Source organism: Salvelinus namaycush, chromosome 4, assembly GCF_016432855.1.
Source record: "Salvelinus namaycush isolate Seneca chromosome 4, SaNama_1.0, whole genome shotgun sequence".
NCBI classification, from domain to species: Eukaryota; Metazoa; Chordata; class Actinopteri; order Salmoniformes; family Salmonidae; genus Salvelinus; species Salvelinus namaycush.
In genome coordinates, this window is record NC_052310.1 from 50,994,215 (window position 1) to 51,014,996 (window position 20,782).

At 43.7% G+C, this 20,782-nt stretch overlaps 1 pseudogene; it reads left to right on the top strand.

Annotated features, from left to right (window-relative positions):
- Positions 1–13,437, top strand: part of LOC120045914 — a 44,387-nt pseudogene extending 30,950 nt beyond the window's left edge.
- Positions 13,438–20,782: the final 7,345 nt, after the last annotated feature.

Below are 20,782 nucleotides of genomic sequence, written 5' to 3' on the forward strand. Positions count from 1 at the left end.
AATGGTTACACATTGTGCTAACTTAGCTACGTTTTCCCACTGCGTCCGGATTTTTCCTGACACTTTTTCTGACACACATATTCTGACCAAATAGCTATTCATAAACATAACAAAAAAATACATGTTGTATAGGAAATGATAGATCCATTAGTTCTTAATGAAATCGCAGTGTTAGAATTTTAAAAATAACTTCATTACGATATGCAGCTTCGGTATAACTAGAGTACCCAAAGGTTGGGCGCCGACGACTAATTCACATGTACGACAGATATATGAAATAGCATCATAAAATGTTTCTTACTTTTGCTGATCTTCCATCAGAATGTTGGACAAGGTGTCCTTTGTCCAGAACAGTCGTTGTTTGGATTTAGAACGGCAACTTTCCCTCTTCATTTAGCACGCGCACTAGCCAAGTGGCACGAATCGCTCCATCGTCAACAAAGTCAGAGAACGGAACACGGCAAAACTCCCGAAAAAATTTCAATAATCTGATTAAACTATATTGAAAAAACATACTTTACGATGATATGGTCACATGTATCAAATAAAATCAAAGCCGGAGATATTGGTCGTCCATAACGGCAGCTAAACAGAAGGCAATCCCACTGTCCACCTCGCGCTCCCAAGAGTACCGGAAATGAGGGACACGTCATACAAAGAGCTTGTATTCAACTTCAGACCAAGATAAACACGAAATTTCTTCTCTCACCGCCTCTTGACATCCAGGGGAAGGTCTATGAAGTGCACGTAGACTCTTACGTATCATGCCCATGTATAGGCAGGAAGTAGAACAGAGCATCGATTTCAGACTTTCCACTTCCTGGTCAGGAAGTTTGTGCCAAATGAGTTCTGTTTGACTCACAGATATAACTCAAACGGTTTTAGAAACTAAAGAGTGTTTTCTATCCAATAGTAATAATAATATGCATATTGTACGAGCAATAATTGAGTACGAGGCCGTTTGAAATGGGCACCTTTAATCAGAGCTACTCAATACTGCCCCTGCAGCCATAAAAAGTTAAGCACCAGCTGTCAGAGCAGCTCACAGATCACTGCACCTGTAAATAGCCCATCCAATCTACCTCATCCCCATACTGTATTTATTTATTTATCTTGCTCCTTTGCACCCCAGTATCTCAACTTGCACATTCATCCTCTGCACATCCTACCATTCCAGTGTTTAATTGCTATATTGTAATTACTTTGCCACCATGGCCTATTTATTGCCTTACCTGTCACGACTTCTGCCAAAGTCGATGCCTCTCCTTGTTCGGGCGATGCTCGGCGGTCGACGTCGCCGGTCTTCTAGCCATCGCCGATCCATTTTTCATTTTCTATTTGTCTTATCTTGTTTTCCCACACACCTGGTTCTCATTTCCCTCATTATGTGTTGTGTATTTAACCCTCTGTTTCCCCCATGTCTTTGTGTGGTATTGTTTATTCTGTTTCATGTTATGCGCACGTTAGTCTGTTGCGCTGGGTTATGTTAACACGTATTGTTATTTCGTGTTCACTTTGCCGTATGTTTTTGGTTCGCCTAAATCACATATGTCAGAGTCAAGGCCCGCGGGCCACATCCGGCCCGCGAGAAGGTTTTTTACGGCCCCTGGGATGATCTTGATTTATTATTAGAACCGGCCCGCAGACCGCAGCAAGCCGGCAGCCCGCAGATCTTTTACACGCACCAATACTACATTTCCCACAATGCAACGGTGACGCACCGAGCAGTAGGCTGCTTCATTTCAATATTTATTGGCACAGCAGTCGTCAGCATCACAGTAAAATTAACTTTCAGATACCCATCAAAAATGGCAAAACGGAAGGTGGACACTGAGAACCGGGGGTTTCAAACAAGGTGGGAGTCGGAGTATATGTTCACGGAGGTAGCTGGAAAACCTGTGTGTCTTCTGTGTGGAGAAAGTGTGGCGGTACTGAAAGAGTATAATCTGAGACGACATTATGAAACGAAACACGCGGACAAAAACAAGAATATGGACATGGAACAAAGGCTACAAAAGGCTAGATTTTTGCACTTTATTTTATTGTATTTCAATCCAATTATATTTTAAAAATATTTCAGTTGAGTGGATGATAGAAAATTGCTATTATTGTTTTTTTCTTTGAAGTAAATTTAGCCCACTTTTGCTAAAATAGAAAATATAGGCTACTGATGGTGCCTTGAATACCGGTTTCTTTCATTTAATGTTCATGTTATGGGGATTTTTATATAAAGGAAATTTGTCTTTTGTGTCTGTTGAAAATTAAAGATTACTGACAGAGCCATAAGAAAATATTGCTTTATTTATCTGATCATATTGGAATATATTTGTTAGGTTTTCAGTAGGTTCAATTAGGTTCACTAGACTATATGCGTCATTTAAAAATGTTTCAATGAACATTCGAACAGTCCGGCCCTCGGCTTGTAGCTAAATTTTTTATTTGGCCCTCCGTCCATTTGACTTTGACACCCCTGGCCTAAATAAAAGGCTCCGTTGGCTACCCAATATCTGCTCTCCTGCACCTGACTCCCTTACAGCCATTTACGCATACCTGACATGACCTCTCTTGTCCTACCTAATTTGCACATGCTGTATATAGATTTTCCTACTGTATTATTGATTGTATGTTTCTTTATTCCATGTGTAAGTCTGTGTTGTTGTATGTGTCGAACTGCTTTGCTTTATCTTGGCCAGGTCGCAGTTGCAAATGAGAACTTGTTTTCAACTAGCCTACCTGGTTAAATAAAGGTGAAATAAATAAAAAATTACTACAACCAAGTTACTAAGTCTTTGACCACACTGTGTTGTTACTTTGGTGAGTAAAAACTCATGCTACAACAACAAAAATACTTAAATACATGTAATTTTGTCCTTGAAACATTTAAGTGAAATACTGTAGAATCCATTCATTCCTATGGAAGACTGCTCCTTCTGGGGAGTGCCAATATTGCCGACTGGTGGCTTCAAAGCCTCTCAAAGGCCAATACATAGCATCAGCAATCCAGGATTCATGTACATCATTAGAGAGTTACCGTCTCTGCTCTCTATTACTCTGAGAAATTACACAATTCAGGGGTGGAGTGGTAATTGTGGAGATAAGTTTAATACCCCTCTCCCCAGACACATGCTTCAGTCAGGAGATGAAAAGGCCTGGAAATATTAATGTGTGGAGAGGGAGAAGAACCTTGGCTCTCTGGCTTTTTAATGTCCTTATCTGTTTTGCACAGGGCCGCTTTGTGGAACGGGGCCCTCCCAAGTATGCAAATGAACGTCAATTGGGCCGAGTGTAAATTGGGTAACACTAATTTTTCTCCCAACCGTGTGGTGGCTTAATGTATATTATTACCACCTCTGTCTGCGAGATGGTGCAGAACACGTCCGTAATTGATGATACGGCAGCTGCCTTTTTTCATTAGATGCTGTTTGCCTCCCTCTACTTCTATACACTAGTCAGGATGGACACTCCCTCTCTCTATGATAAGTGCTCTCCCCTCTGTGGGTGTAGTTGGTACATCCCAGCTACTACTGCTTGTGGTTTAATAATTGGATTCAACAAAATGTCTTCTTTCTCTTGCTCTCCCTCTGATCTCCCCTGGTAAATCCTTGTATGACAAAAAGTTCTGCAAATATCAACTATGTGTGTATGTGTTTGTGTGCATATACATGTCCACGTGTGTACCTGGCTATTACTTCTCACATCCCTCCCTGGAACCCCCCCACCAATGTAATAACGCTGTGCTGAGGGTCACACATAATCAGATAAACCTAACGCCTGACTAATAGATGCCTATTGCACCTGACTATTCCACATATGTGAGAATTAGGGTTTAACTTCTTATGGCTGCAGCCCGACACCGGTACACTTATGACAACATCCAGCGCAAGTGCAGGGCACGAAATTCAAAAGATATTTTTTTTAAATATTTAACTTTCACACATTAACAAGTCCAAGACACCAGATGAAAGGTACACATCTTGTGAATCAAGCCAACATGTCCGATTTTTAAAATGTTTTACAGGGAAGACACAATATGTAAATCTATTAGCTAACCACGTTAGCAAAAGACACCACTATTCTTACTCCATCAGTTTTTACTCCATCAGTAGCTATCACAAATTCGACCAAATAAAGATATAAATAGATATAAAAAGATATAAAGATATAAATAATGTAGCGCTATATTAGCGTAGCCACAATAGCCAGAAACACTTGGGCGCCCACGACCAGTTCACATGCACGACAGATATTAGAAATAGCATCATAAAATGTTTCTTACTTTTGGTGATCTTCCGTCAGAATGTTGGACAAGGTGTCCTTTGTCCAGAACAGTCGTTGTTTTGATCTGGAACGGCAAATATCCCTCTTCATTTAGCATGGGCACTTGCCAAGTGGCACGGATCACTCCAACGTCAACAAAGTCAGAGAACGGAACATGGCAAAACTCCCGAAAAAATTTCAATAATCTGATTAAACTATATTGAAAAAACATACGTTACGATGATATGGTCACATGTATCAAATTTACATTTAAGTCATTTAGCAGACGCTCTTATCCAGAGCGACTTACAAATTGGTGCATTCACCTTATGATATCCGGTGGAACAACCACTTTACAATAGTGCATCTAACTCTTTTAAGGGGGGGGGGGGTTAGAAGGACTACTTTATCCTATCCTAGGTATTCCTTAAAGAGGTGGGGTTTCAGGTGTCTCCGGAAGGTGGTGATTGACTCCGCTGACCTGGCGTCGTGAGGGAGTTTGTTCCACCATTGGGGTGCCAGAGCAGCGAACAGTTTTGACTGGGCTGAGCGGGAACTGTACTTCCTCAGAGGTAGGGAGGCGATCAAATAAAATCTAAGACGGAGATGTTAGTCGTCCATAACGGGAGCAAAACAGAAGGCATATCCATGTCCTCTTTCGCGCGCTCCAGAAACAGGAAGTGGACGGTCACGTCAAAGAAATAGCTTTTATTCCACCTCAGACCAAGATAAACACAACATTTCTTCTCTCACAGCCTCTTGACACCCAGAGGAAGGCGTATGAAGTGTACGTAGACTCTTACGTATCATGACCATGTATAGGCAGGAAGTTGAACAGAGCATATATTTCTGACATTCCACTTCCTGGTCAGGAAAAGTGCTGCAGAATGAGTTCTGTTTCACTCAGAGAAATAATTCAAACGGTTTTAGAAACTAGAGAGTGTTTTCTATCCAATAGTAATAATAATATGCATATTGTACGAGCAAGAATTGAGTACGAGGCCGTTTGAAATGGGCACTATTTAACTGGCTACTCAATACTGCCCCTTGCAGCCATAACAGGTTAATTGCAGGGTTATCAAGATGTACAAAGAATTCCCACTCAAACACACTCCCACTTCCTGGGATAAATAACTGAGAAACTGGTAAACTTTTATTGATAAATCATTTCTTTGAACAGCATTTATATGCAATGTCTAAATCTGGCATCTCTACAGCCTTTTCTGCTCTGCTCTCTGCATGATCAATCATCAACACTCAGGGATAGTGGACCCAGACAGCACATCTCAATATGATGCGCAGTTCACAATGCATGAAGGCTATCATCTCATCAGCTGGTAACTTTTTGTCTAGTGACAGGTAGGCTACATTTGTTGCAGAATAGCTTATGCTACAGTATTATTAGGACTAATATACCGTGTCTGAATGCGTGTCTAAGTTAAACTTCGATCTCGCTTTCAGGAGTCAAGTTATTTTTTATTGTAAAGATTGTATCATTTTTTTATTGCAGCTGCAGAGTTTTAAAAACAGCCTATCACTCAAATAGCGTTGCTATCATCACATTCCCAGTGGGTCAGAAGTTTACATACACTCAATTAGTATTTGGTAGCATTGCCTTTAAATTGTTTAACTTGGTTAAAACGTTTCTGGGTAGCCTTCCTCAAGCTTCCCACAATAACTTGGATGAATTTTGACCCATTCCTCCTGACAGAGCTGGTGTAACTGAGTCAGGTTTGTGGGCCTCCTTGCTCGCACACGCTTTTTCAGTTCTGCCCACATTTTCTATGGGATTGAGGTCAGTGCTTTGTGATGGCCACTCCACTACCTTGACTTTGTTGTTGTTACAGATACAGGTATCCTCTGTGTATTTCTTTTCTCTCCTTCTCCCCTCACAGGTGGCAATCATCGTTCCCCAATTAGTCACCAATCAGTCATCAATCAGAAGACACACCTCCTCCTGTTTCCATTACCCAATCACATCCCCTTTCCCTTGGTTTAAATACCCAGTCAGTTGTTTTCTCTGGAGCTCAATCTCTCGGTCATGCAATCTCTCTGTAGAGCTCTGTAGAGCTCTGTAGAGCTCTGTAGATCTCTCGCTCCTTAATCGGAGCCTGAGCATGCGGTTGCTTATCAACAGATTGTTAATAGTATGACAATCCGGGCAAATCCAAATAAACTGTTGCCATTGAAATAAAAGTATGACAGAGGTCCACTGTAAAACCCAAGTGCTAAATGTCTGTGTAAACCCATTTTGAAGGATCAACACTGCCATAGCCCCAGCAAGAGCAGGCATAGTCATAGGCTGGCTAGGTGGTTCTGTAACAAGAGGTGCATTGTGTGGTTTTGTATGGTCATGTTAACATTGTACCACTGAATGAAACAAAATGTACTATCATGCATGGATGGATGTAGAGATTTGTAGGCTAACATGCTGACCAGACCGCACGCATTCGAGCTTCTGCGTGCGCCATCGTGTGCATGTTGATTTTGTCCCCCCACACCAGACGTGATCAGGACACGCAGGTTGAAATATCAAAACAAACTCTACAAATTATATTAATTTGGGGACAGGTCGATAAGCAAACATATGGCAATTTAGCTAGCTAGCTTGCTGTTGCTAGCTCATTTGTCCTGGGATATAAACATTGGGTTGTTATTTTACCAGAAATGCATAAGGTCCTCTACTCCGACAATTAATCCACAGATAAAACAGTAAACCCTAGTTCGTTTCCAGTAATATCTCCTACTCCTAACTCCTATCTCCTACAAATGAATATTCATTCTTTGGACTTTATATGGTGGTTGGCAACCAACTTAAGGTGCATTACCACTAGTGACTGGACTGGAGTGTAGACCTCAGTTCATCTTTCAATCACCCACGCAGCTATATGCTCCTAAAAACAAACAAGGAGATGCAAGAGGCGGGACTTGCAACACGTTAGGCGTCACAAATAGAACCTATTTGAACCTAAATAGAACATAGGTGCTCGCGAGCAGTGTAGGTGACAATTTAATAATATGTATGTGTACATTTAATTTGCAACGCGAGCGGTGCTGTCAACATGTTATGATACTTATGTTGATTCCATATGGAGAGACCATACGTAGACACATTCTGGTCGTTCATCAGCCATTATGCTGATTATGATGATGGTTATGATGACCTTAAAATAAATTGTATCCATTACAAGTTGCCATTACAGTGCACCAACTGTAATATTTTGGATGCAGTAATTACAGTATAACTGCAAAGTACTGCACTGTATCTAACTTTTTTTTTAAACGTTTTTGATTCACTACACTGGGATGCATTATATCAACAACAAACAACAACAAAAAAGATCTAATACAATTTGGAATTTACTAGAAATATTTTGAATACAGATTCCAATAGTGACCACATGTATTTGAATTCAAATCTCAAAACATATTTTTTTTCAGGCCCTTATTATCAAAATAATATCACATGATACTATCATATGAAGTAATTTCCCTCCTTTCAGTGATTTATATTAGATCTAAACTATTTTTTAGAAGTTGGTATTAACAAATAAGCTATGAAATATTTTTTTGGAGGGCCCAGGTCCAAACCACGATGCTAATCAACAAGAGATATGGAGTTTGCCTCCTCCCTCGTTTTTAACCTCTATGAACTTCTCCTTGGCATGCGTGATGTTCAGATAGATAGGCCTAAAAATAGATTGATAGATTAGATAGATCGATAGATACTGAAGAGAGCTATATAATGTACATGTATGTACAGGCCTGGTACTTCATCTTCTGCAATGTCTTTCACAACTCCATTCTCCAAGTTCTTGGGGACAAGCTGAGGAAGATAGATTTTTCATCATATCAGAAGTAGTAGTACACACACTGTTTACTAAAGCATAAAGAGCACAACAAGTTGACACACACATCATTTTGTACCAGAGCACAGCAGGTGAACATGAGTCCCAGGTCTGTCAAGGCTAACCCATGTTATATACACCTGTCCAGACCTGGAATTTATTTGTTATTTAATTACTTATTTTCTGTGTAGTGGACATATAAAAAAAATTGTCCCGAATCAATTACTTCTATTGGAAGTATTTGAAATAATAAATAGCCTAATATTTGAAAATATTTTCTAAATACATTATTTCAAATACCAAACAGACCTGGGTATATTTAAATATTTGTATTTGAAAATACAATTGTCTGTGCATTTGAGTATGAAATACATACCAATATTCCCAAATACATTCAAATATTCAACTACTTGTGTTTTCAAAAAATGTTATCCAAAGACTTCAATTACTTTCAATAATTGAAATAACCTAAAAGTAGTATTTGAACCCATGTATGCACCTGTCCAACTGTATTCACCAGAGAAGACTCTGAAATAATACTCCCTCTGCAAATTGCCCCTCCTGGCCACACCTGTCAGTAGTCACAGCTGTAATATCATCTTGTTTGTCTTTCGACTGTGACTGCCATACAAACCCTACCCTTGTTATTTGAACGGACTTTAGCAACGTAAGCTATCATGTTGAACTTGTGAAAGAAATCACCTTACATCGCTTTTGACGTGTGATTTTTTTTCATTTTTTATTAATTGAGTCATAATCCTTACATAAAGGTGATGTGTAAAGATAACGTTGTCCAGTTGTACTAACTCATAAATACATATATATATTTTTTTTTAATAAATTGAAAGTAGTAATTGCTCTGCATTTTATGTGAACGTTTAATTACTAGAAATAGTAAAAGTAATACACTTCTTATGGCTGGGGGCAGTATTGAGTAGCTTGGCTGAATAAGGTGCCCAGAGTAAACTGCCGGCTTCTCAGTCCCAGTTGCTAATATATGCATATTATTAGTATATTTGGATAGAAAACACTCTGAAGTTTCTAAAACTGTTTTGAATGATGTCTGTGAGTATAACAGAACTCATATGGCAGGAAAAGACCTAAAAAAAATCCAACCAGGAAGTGGGAAATCTGAGGTTGGTCGTTTTTCAACTCATTCCCTATTGAACATACAGTGGGATAGTGGTCATGTTGCACTTCCTAAGGCTTCCACTAGATGTCAACAGTCTTTAGAACCTAGTTTTATGCTTCTACTGTAAAGTGGGGGCGAATGAGAGAATGAGTCAGAGGTCTGACAGAATGCTTTGAGCTCGTGATGCTCGTTCACGTGAGAGGTAGCTCGCATTCCATTGCATTTCTGAAGACAAAGGAATTCTCCGGTTGGAACATTATTGAAGATTTATGTTAAAAACATCCTAAAGATTGATTCTATACATCGTTTGACATGTTTCTACGGACTGTAACCGAACTTTTTGACATTTCGTCTGCTCCTAGTAAACGCGCTTCGTGACTTTGGATTTGTTTACAAAACGCGCTATCAAAAGTAGCTATTTGGACATAAATGATGGACATTATCGAACAAAACAAACATTTATTGTGGAACTGGGAGTCCAGGGAGTGCATTCTGATGAAGATCATCAAAGGTAAGTGAATATTTATAATGCTATTTCTGACTAATGTTGACTGCACAAAATTGCGGATATCTTTTTGGCTTGTTTGGTCTCTGAGCGCCGTACTCAGATTATAGCATGGTTTGCTTTTTCCGTAACGCTTTTTTGAAATCTGACACAGCGGTTGCATTAAGGAGAAGTGTATCTAAAGTTCCATGCATAACACTTCTATTTTCATCAACATTTATAATGAGTATTTCTGTAAATTGATGTGGGTCATCAAAGGTTAGAGATTCATTTTCTCTATTTATGATTTTTGTGACTCCTCTCTTTGGCCTGAAAAATGGCTGTGTTTTTCTGTGACTTGGCTCTGACCTAACATAATCATTTGTGGTGCTTTCGCCGTAAACCCATTTGAAATCAGACACTGGTGGGATTAACAAGAAGTGTATCTATAAAATCGTGTGAAATAATTCTATGTTTGAGGAATTTTAATTATGGGATTTCTGTTTTGAATTTGGCGCCTTGCACTTTCACTGGCTGTCATATCGATCCCGTTCGCGGGATCTCAGCCATAAGAAGTTTTAAACATGCCTTCTGGGACTTCCATTAATACATGGCAATAGATATGAAAATAAACATAATTTTTCCAATTTCTGAAACATGAACTGTTTTTGGGATACAAGGTTTTCCAGGAAACCAACCATATGACAGGTGAGATGTGACATTTGAGGTGAGTCATTGTTATCAGGTCATATTATGATGACAGTGGCTGCTCTCCCATGCTACAGACAAACAAAGGTGTGAGGAGAGTTGCCAGAATAAGCCATCACGCTGGGACTCTTGCCATGGTGTGTCTGTGTGTGTCCACATTATGTGCGTGTGTGTGAAGCTCACTTTCCCCATTCAAGCCAAGCACTCAGGGTGTAGTGATTTGAGCCCAGTTGAAAGTCACATCTCTGGTCATTAGTAGCTACCAGCTCTGACATTGGCACGTCATGCTCCATCCATTAAAGGAAAAGAGAGACAAAGGTGGGAGATTGGGAGATAGTGGGGCAGCGGCTGGGTAAGAGCTTGGGACTATGGACTCTTAAGTGCAACTCTATCCTGTTCCAAGGGGACCAACAGAGAGAATTCAACGTATTTTTGTTCATAACCCTGGATACAGTGCACACAGAACAAATCAAAAATTATGTACTTAGCTGCAGGTTCATAAATGTGAATTGTTGGAATTTGTCTAGCCATAGATTTTCAAGCTGATTTAATCCTCCCATGGTCCTCGGGGTCAGAGTGACCCAGGCCCTGTGTTTGGAGGGCTCCCCCTCTGTGCTGTGGGTCAGCGTGACCCAGCCAGCCACTAGCGAGGTGTATGTTATTGTGTGTACAGAGTCTGAGTGGCGAGGTTGTGTGCGGCTCCCCCTCTGTGCTCGGGTCAGAGTGACCCAGCCAGCCACTAGCTAGGTGTATGTTATTGTGTGTACTGTGTGAGATGGGGGCTCCCCCGCTGTGCTCGGGGTCAGCGTGACCCAGCCAGCCACTAGCCAGGTGTATGTTATTGTGTGTACTGTGTGAGGTGGGGGCTCCCCCGCTGTGCTCGGGGTCAGAGTGACCCAGCCAGCCACTAGCCAGGTGTATGTTATTGTGTGTGAGGTGGGGGCTCCACCGCTGTGCTCGGGGTCAGAGTGACCCAGCCAGGGCTACACACGTCCAGACATGCCCCGCTGTGTGTGCAAGAGAGCAGCCCAGTGGTGCAAATGCACACACGATTACACGCGCAACAGGGGCGAACACGCGCCTCGTCGATTCACGTCGTCTCCCGTGTAAACTGGCTGTAGAGGATACTAATATTGTTAGCGGCACACAAAGTCATCGTTACCCCCGTGCCGCGTGATCTCCCCCGCCGCTGCTCAGTGGACCCAAGCCGCGCGTTTCACCACAGCACAGGTCCTAGAACAGATCTTCTCCAGCGTCGACCAAGAAGATTATTCCGATTCCGAGGAGGAGTAGGAAGCAGTTTCGGAAGACGAAGACGGGGAGGAATGCAACCTAGAGCGCGAGGTCGACCAGGCGTCTTCGCGCTCTTCAGAGGAAGACCCGGAGGAAGCCCCCAAGGACGAACACGATGACGAGATCGCCTCGGCTCGATCCCAAAGGGAGATGCCGTTGCTGTCGAAAAACTGCAAAATCAAATTTTCCCCCTGGCCTACGGCCGTCACAGGGCCCGTGCGATCTGCTACGCCGGGCCGGACGAGACTCCGGGCCCCGCGGGTTATACCGTGAATCACGCCCGCGACGTCGCGTCCACCTTCCACCTGTTCGTCACACCGGCGATAGAAAGAATAATTCTGGAAATGACAAATCTGCACGGGGCGAGAAAATACGGCAACGTCTGGCGAGCCATGGACGCCACCGACCTGCGCGCCTACGTAGGGCTGCTGATCCTAGCGGGCGTCTACATGTCCCGAGGCGAGGCCGTGGCCAGCCTGTGGGACGTGGAGAGCGGCAGGACCATGTTCCGAGCCACCATGCCGCTCAAGGTCTTTCACAAGTACTCGAGGCTGCTGCGATTCGACGATCGCCAGTCAAGACCCGCGAGGCTCGTCACGGACAAACTCGCAGCCATACGAGAGGTCTGAGACCATTGGGAGGCGCGGCTGCCGGCCCTCTACAACCTGGGGCCTGATGTGACAGTGGACGAGCAACTGGTCCCGTTCAGAGGTACTGTGTGTGTGTGTTTGTGTGTGTGTATATATAGAGAGAGCTGGTATATGTATAACGTAGCACTCATTGGCCCCAATGAGCCGGTAATGACGCCAATCTCTTCTCCTCTTGCCAAAGGCCGCTGTCCTTTCCGTCAGTACATTCCCAGCAAGCCGGCGAAATACGGCATCAAGTCATGGGTGGCCTGCGACGCCATGTCCAGCTACGCTTGGAAGATGCAAGTGTACACCGGCAAGGCGGCCAGCGGAGGCCCCGAGAAGAACCAGGGGATGCGCGTCATCCTCGATCTGACAACGGGACTGAGCAACCGCAATGTCACGTGTGACAATTTCTTCACCTCCTACGAACTGGGACAGCGGCTCCTCGAGAGGAACCTCACCATGGTGGGCACGGTGAGAAAGAATAAGGCTGAGCTCCCGCCGGCGCTGCTCGAGTCAAAGGGCAGACAGGTCCTGTCCTACAGGTTTACCTTCACGCCCACCGCCTCTCTAGTGTCCTACCTGGCAAAGAAAAATAAGAACGTGTTACTTCTGAGCACGCTGCACACAGAGGCCCAAGTCAGCGATCGCCGCGACAGGAAGCCGGCCTTCATCCTAGACTACAACTGCAACAAAGGCGGCGTGGACTACCTAGACAAGGTGGTCGGCACGTACAGCTGCAGACGGATGACTGCCCGCTGGCCCCTGGTCATCTTCCACAACATCCTCCACGTGTCCTCCTACCACGCCTTTGTCATATGGCGAGAGATCAAGCCTGACAGGATGCCTCGCAAGCGGCACAAGAGGAGGGTGTTCCTGGAGCAGCTGGGAAAGGCACTTGTGAAGCCGCTGATCCAAAGAAGGCAGCATCTCCCCCGCACCGAAGCGGCGTCAGCACTTGTCAAATTCCTACAGAGTGCTACGGCGGCTCGTCAACAGCATGAGGAGCCCGCCGCTGCCCCGCACACCGGGGCAAGAAAGAGGAAGAAGTGTCAGCTCTGTCCACCGAAGAAGGACTCTTAAGACACACACGGTGTGCTGCAGGTGTAAGAAATACATCTGCCAAGGCTGTTCACACGCATACTGTCACACTTGCGCCCATTGGGCCTTTAGACGGGACAGGGTGACCCGGAGGACGCGGGATCTAGACACAATATGAGGATGACGGGAGGGTTAATTTAAAACTAGGCCACTCAGGAACATTGAATGTCATCTTGGTAAGCAAGTCCAGTGTAGATTTGGCCTTGTGTTTTAGGTTATTGTCCTACTGAAAGGTGAATTTGTCTCCCAGTGTCTGGTGGAAAGCAGACTTACACTCCCTAGTCCTTGCCGATGACAAGCATACCCATAAAATGATGCCACCACCATGCTTGAAAATATTTTTTTTAAATGATGCCACCACCATACTTGAAATAATTCAGTGCTTTGAAGCAAACAGGATGTATTTTTTGTAATATTTTTTATTCTGTACAGGCTTCCTTATTTTCACTCTAGGTTAGCATTGTGGAGTAACTACAATGTTCTTGTTCCATGTCATGCCCTGTTCTGTTTCATTTGTCTTTGTGATTGTCTCCACCCACCTCCAGGTGTCACCTGTTTTCCCCATTAGTCCCTGGGTATTCAACCGGTGTTTGTCTGTTGCCAGCTCGTCTTGTCTTGTCAACCAGCGTGTTTTTCCGTGCTCCTACTTTTTCTTATCTCTCTTTTGCTAGTCCTCCTGTGTATGCATCTGGATCTCGCCCTGTGCCCTTATAGTACAAACTGGCAATGACAGACCCAGCAGACTTGGACCAGCTCCGCCGAGCAGTCTCCCTGCAGGACCTTTTGGAAGGGGTTTGTTCCCTGACGGAACGCCACAACCAAGGTTCAAGGCTATTATGGAGCAAATCAGGGAGTTAGCTCATAGGCAGCCCGCCACCTCTAAGACCCCCCACCACCCAGTAACCTTTTTACTATTAGTGGTGGATTTGTACAGCCTACCCTGGCTCCCAGAGAACTCCGCTTACCTCCTCCGGAGCGATATTCTTGTGATCCTGGAACCTGCCAGGGTTTTCTTTCTCGGTGCTACCTCATTTTTGAGCTGCAGCCATCTTCGTTCCCTTCGGATCGGTCAAAGATAGCATATATTATTACGCTAATGTCGGGAAGGGCGCTCTACTGGGCTATGGCAGTTTGGTAGCAACAATCCCCTATTTGTCGTGATCTGGAAGACTTCATGGCAGAGGTGAGGAAGGTTTTCGATACTCCGATATCCGGAAGAGAGGCGGCCCGAAAACTAGACTCCCGTAGTATGGCAGACTACGCTGTAGACTTTCGCACGTTGTCTTCCGAGAGTGCCTGGAATCCGGAGTCCCTATTCGATACCATCCTTCATGGATTATCAGAGGTGATAAAAGATGAGCTAGCTGCTTGGGAGTTACCGGTGGACCTCAATTCCCTCATCGTTCTCACCATTAGGATTGATGGACGTCTACGGGAACGCAGCAGTGAGAGGAGATCTGGCCTAGGTCACACTCGTCCGTCTGTTGTGGCTCGTTCACCTCCGAAGGAATCCGGAAGTCCCCGAAGGCTGTTTTTCCGAGAGGATCCAAGGCCACACGAGCTCCCTCGAGAATCATCGACGACGGGTGAGTCGGATAAACCGTAACCTATGCAACCGGGAAGAGTTCGATTATCACCTAGGGAACGTTTACGCATGCTAAGCTCCAATAGTTGTCTGTATTGTGGTGCTGTAGGGCATTACATAGCCACCTGCCCAGTGAAGAGACCTGAATATAAGCTTTCAGCCGATATAAGAAACTTATGTACCAAAATGTTTAAAATCCATAATATTTATTAGAATTTATTTGAATTATGCTCCCTCCAGTTTCACCGGAAGTTGTCCCACCAGCGGGACACCAATCCTTAAGATGTTTTAACTGTTTTAAAATCCCTATTGGCGTCATGGTGAAATCTCTTAGCCGTTTCCTTCCTCTCCGGCAACAGAGTTTGAAAGGACGCCTGTATATTTGTAGTGACTTGGTGTATTGATACACCCTCCAAAGCCTAATTATTAACTTCACCATGCTCAAAGGGATGTTCAACATCTGCTTATATATATATATATACACTGCTCAAAAAAATAAAGGGAACACTAAAATAACACATCCTAGATCTGAATGAATGAAATATTCTTATTAAATACTTTTTTCTTTACATAGTTGAATGTGCTGACAACAAAATCACACAAAAATGATCAATGGAAATCAAATGTATCAACCCATGGAGGTCTGGATTTGGAGTCACACTCAAAATTAAAGTGGAAAACCACACTACAGGCTGATCCAACTTTGATGTAATGTCCTTAAAACAAGTCAAAATGAGGCTCAGTAGTGTGTGTGGCCTCCACGTGCCTGTATGACCTCCCTACAACGCCTGGGCATGCTCCTGATGAGGTGGCGGATGGTCTCCTGAGGGATCTCCTCCCAGACCTGGACTAAAGCATCCGCCAACTCCTGGACAGTCTGTGGTGCAACGTGGCGTTGGTGGATGGAGCGAGACATGATGTCCCAGATGTGCCCAATTGGATTCAGGTCTGGGGAACGGGCGGTCCATAGCATCAATGCCTTCCTCTTGCAGGAACTGCTGACACACTCCAGCCACATGAGGTCTAGCATTGCCTTGCATTAGGAGGAACCCAGGGCCAACCACAACAGCATATGGTCTCACAAGGGGTCTGAGGATCTCATCTCGGTACCTAATGGCAGTCAGGCTACCTCTGGCGAGCACATGGAGGGCTGTGCGGCCCCCCAAAGAAATGCCACCCCACACCATGACTGACCCACCGCCAAACCGGTCATGCTGGAGGATGTTGCAGGCAGCAGAACGTTCTCCACGGCGTCTCCAGACTCTGTCACGTCTGTCACATGTGCTCATGTGATCAGTGTGAACCTGCTTTCATCTGTGAAGAGCACAGGGCGCCAGTGGCGAATTTGCCAATCTTGATGTTCTCTGGCAAATGCCAAACGTCCTGCACGGTGTTGGGCTGTAAGCACAACCCCCACCTGTGGACGTCGGGCCCTCATACCACCCTCATGGAGTCTGTTTCTGACCGTTTGAGCAGACACATGCACATTTGTGGCCTGCTGGAGGTCATTTTGCAGGGCTCTGGCAGTGCTCCACCTGCTCCTCCTTGCACAAAGGCGGAGGTAGCGGTCCTGCTGCTGGGTTGTTGCCCTCCTACGGCCTCCTCCACGTCTCCTGATGTACTGGCCTGTCTCCTGGTAGCGCCTCCATGCTCTGGACACTACGCTGACAGACACAGCAAACCTTCTTGCCACAGCTCGCATTGATGTGCCATCCTGGATGAGCTGCACTACCTGAGCCACTTGTGTGGGTTGTAGACTCCGTCTCATGCTACCACTAGAGTGAAAGCACCACCAGCATTCAAAAGTGACCAAAAACATCAGCCAGGAAGCATAGGAACTGAGAAGTGGTCTGTGGTCACCACCTGCAGAACCACTCCTTTATTGGGGGTGTCTTGCTAATTGCCTATAATTTCCACCTTTTGTCTATTCCATTTGGACAACAGCATGTGAAATTTATTGTCAATCAGTGTTGCTTCCTAAGTGGACAGTTTGATTTCACAGAAGTGTGATTGACTTGGAGTTACATTGTGTTGTTTAAGTGTTCCCTTTATTTTTTTGAGCAGTGTATATATATATATATATATATATATATATATATATATAAATCGGTTCCCTTCTTTGCAGGGCTTTGAAAATCCTCCCTGGTTTTTGTAATTGAATCTGTACTTAGAATTCACTACTCAGTTGAGGTACCTTACAGATAATTGTATGTGTGGGGTACAGAGATTGGGTAGTTATTCAAAGATAATTTTAACCACATTATTGAACGCAGAATGAGTCCATGCAACTTATTATGCGATTTATTAAACACATTTTTGCTCCTGAACTTATTTCGGGTTTCAATACTTATTATGTCACACCCTGGCCATAGAGAGGCTTTTATTCTCTATTTTGGTTAGGCCAGAGTGTGACTAGGGTGGGCATTCTAGTTTCTTTATTTCTATGTTTTCGTGTTTGGCCGGGTGTGGTTCTCAGTCAGAGGCAGCTGTCTATCGTTGTCTCTGATTGAGAACCATACTTAGGTAGCCTTTTTTCCACCTGTCTTTGTGGGAAGTTGACTTTGTTTAGTGCACTTAGCCTTTAGCTTCACGGTTTGTTTTGTAGTGTTTATTGTTTTGTTCAGTGTCATTTTAAATAAAAAAGGAAATGTACGCTCACCTGCACCTTGGTCCTCCTTTTCCAACAGCAGTGACAGAACTTCCCACCACCACCAACGGACCAAGCAGCGTGGTAGAAAGGAGGAATGGACATGGGAGTACATCCTGAACCGCAAGGGATCCTGGACATGGGAGGAGATCCTGGCCGGAAGGGATCGCTTTCCATGGGAGCAGGTGGAAGCATTAACTTCTCTGGGATATGTGGGACACTAACGTCCTACTTGGCCAAAAGCCAGTAAAAATGCGGAGGGGGGTCTATTTCTGTTTCTATTTTTGTGACTCCTCTCTTTGGCTGTGTTTTTCTGTGACTTGGCTCTGACCTAACATAATCGTTTGTGGTGCTTTCGCTGAAAAGCATATTTGAAATCGGGACACTTTGGTGGGATTAACTTCTTGACGCTACGGATCCCATTACCGGGATCATTTTCCTAAACAACCACTGAATTGCAGAGCGCCAAATTTAAAAATGTTTATAATCATGCAATTACAAGTGAAATATACCAAAACACAGCTTAGCTTGTTGTTAATCCACCTACCGTGTCAGATTTTGAAAATATGCTTTACAGCGAAAGCAATCCAAGGGTTTGTGAGTGTATCAATCAATGCTAGAACAGTTAGCCTTAAATTAGCTTGGTCACGAAAGTCAGAAAAGCAATAAAATGAATCGCTTACCTTTGATAATCTTCGGATGTTTGTACTCACGAGACTCCCAGTTACACAATAAATGTTCTTTTTGTTCGATAAATATTAGTTTTATAACAAAAAAACGCCATTTGGGTTGCGCGTTATGTTCAGAAAACCACAGCCTTGTTCCGTTCCTGAAAGGCAGACAAATTCCAAAAAGTATCCGTAATGTTCGTAGAAACATGTCAAATGTTTTTTATAATCAATCCTCAGGTTGTTTTTAACATACACAATCAATAATATTTCAACCGGACGGTAACCTTTTCAATAAAAGAGAGAAAGAAAATGTCGAGCTACCCCTCTCGCGCGCAGGAACTAAACAAAGGACACCTGACTCGTTTTGAAAAATCTCGCTAATTTTTCAAAATAAAAGCCTGAAACTATGTCTAAAGCCTAGTCACAGCCTGAGGAAGCCATTGGAAAAGGAATCTGGTTGATACCCCTTTAAATGGAAGAAAGACGGGCCAGGAAACACAGATTAAAAAAAATACAAAAACACTTCCGGGTTATATTTCCTCAGGTTTTCGCCTGCAGAATCAGTTTTGTTATACTCACAGACAATATTTTGACAGTTTTGGAAACTTTAGAGTGTTTTCTATCCTAATCGGTAAATTATATGCATATTCTACGATCTGGGCCTGAGAAATAGTCAGTTTACCTTGGGAACGTTATTTAAAAAAAAAATAACACCCCTAGCGTCAAGAACTTAAATAGCCTCTCAAAGCACTTAATGTTGACAGAAGTGACTGCTATGGACAGAAGTGAGTGATAGTCATTTAGTTTAGTTACCTTCGTTTTCTTGATTACAGTAACAGTGGTGGACATATTGAAGCAAGTGGGGACAACAGACTTAGACATGGAGAGATTGAACATGTCCATTAACACTCCCGCCAGCTGGTCTGCATATGCTCTGAGGGCGTGGCTTGTGGTTGTAGTGGAATTTCTTAAAATGCCAATTCTGTGACATCCATGCAAGGCAACAATAATTGCTGCAGGTTTATGATGTAATAATGCAGACAGATGATGCATTATTCAGTCAAGAAACGATGTCTTCCTAATTCGTTTTGAAATAAATGACATGGCCAGTATAGGACATGATACAATGAAATATGACTATGACGACAATCTTTATACTACATCAAAGTACAATACAGGACCAAAAGTATGTCGACACCTGCTCGTTGAAAATCTGCTTCCAAAATCGTGGGCATTAATATGGAATTGGTCCCTCCTTTGCTGCAATAACAGCCTCCACTCTTCTGGGAAGGCTTTCCACTAGATATTGGAACATTGCTGCAAGGACTTGATTCCATCCACAAGAGCATTAGGGAGGTCAGGCACTGATGTTGGGTGATTAGACCTGACCCCCAGTCAGCGTTCCAATTCATCCAAAAGGTGTTCGATGAGGTTGAAGTCAGGGCTCTGTGCAGGCCAGTCAAGTTCTTCCACACCGATCTTGAAAAACGATTTCTGTATGGACCTCGCTTTGTGCACAGGGGCACTGTAATGCTGAAACAGGAAAGGGCCTTCCCCAAACTGTTGCCACAAAGTTGGAAGAATCTAGAATGTCATTGTATGCTGTAGTGTTAAGATTTCCCTTCACTGGAACTACAGTAAAGGCCCTTGCCTGAACCATAAAAAACAGTCCCAGACCATTATTCCTCCTCTACCAAACATTACAGTTAGCACTATGCATTCGGGCAGGTTGCGTTCTCCTGGCATCCGCCCAACCCAGATTCGTCCATCCAATGGTGGCAAGATTTACACCACTCCAGCCGATGCTTGCATTGCACATGATCATCTTAGGCTTGTGTGCGGCTATTCGGCCATGGAAACACATTTCATGAAGCACTCTGCGGTCCTGTTCTGTGAGCTTCTGTGGCCTACCACTTGGCAGCTGAGCCGTTGTTGCTCCTAGACATTTCCACTTCAAAATAACAGCACTTACAGTTGACAGGGGCAGCACTAGCAGGTCAGAAATTTGACGAACTAACTTGTTGGAAAGGTGGCATCCTATGATGGTGCCACGTAGAAAGTCACTGAGCTCTTCAGTAAGGCCAATCTATTTCCAATGTTTGTCTATGGAGATTTCATGGCTGTGTGCTCGATTTTATACATCTGTCTGCAACGGGTGTGGTTGAAATAGCCGAATCCACTAATTTGAAGCTGTGTCCACATACTTTTGTATTTACAGTATAGTGTATCTCTCAATATGTGATGAGCTACTCAGCTCAGTGTCCTAAAACATCCATTAAATCAGCAGCAAACAAACACTGATTTTCATCTCCAGAAACACAAATTAATGTGTATCTGTTTGAGGCTGTGGTAGACTATTTTACGGATTGTTTTGGATGGCTTGGTCTCACTCTACTGCAGAGGGTGGGGCTGTGCTTGATCAGC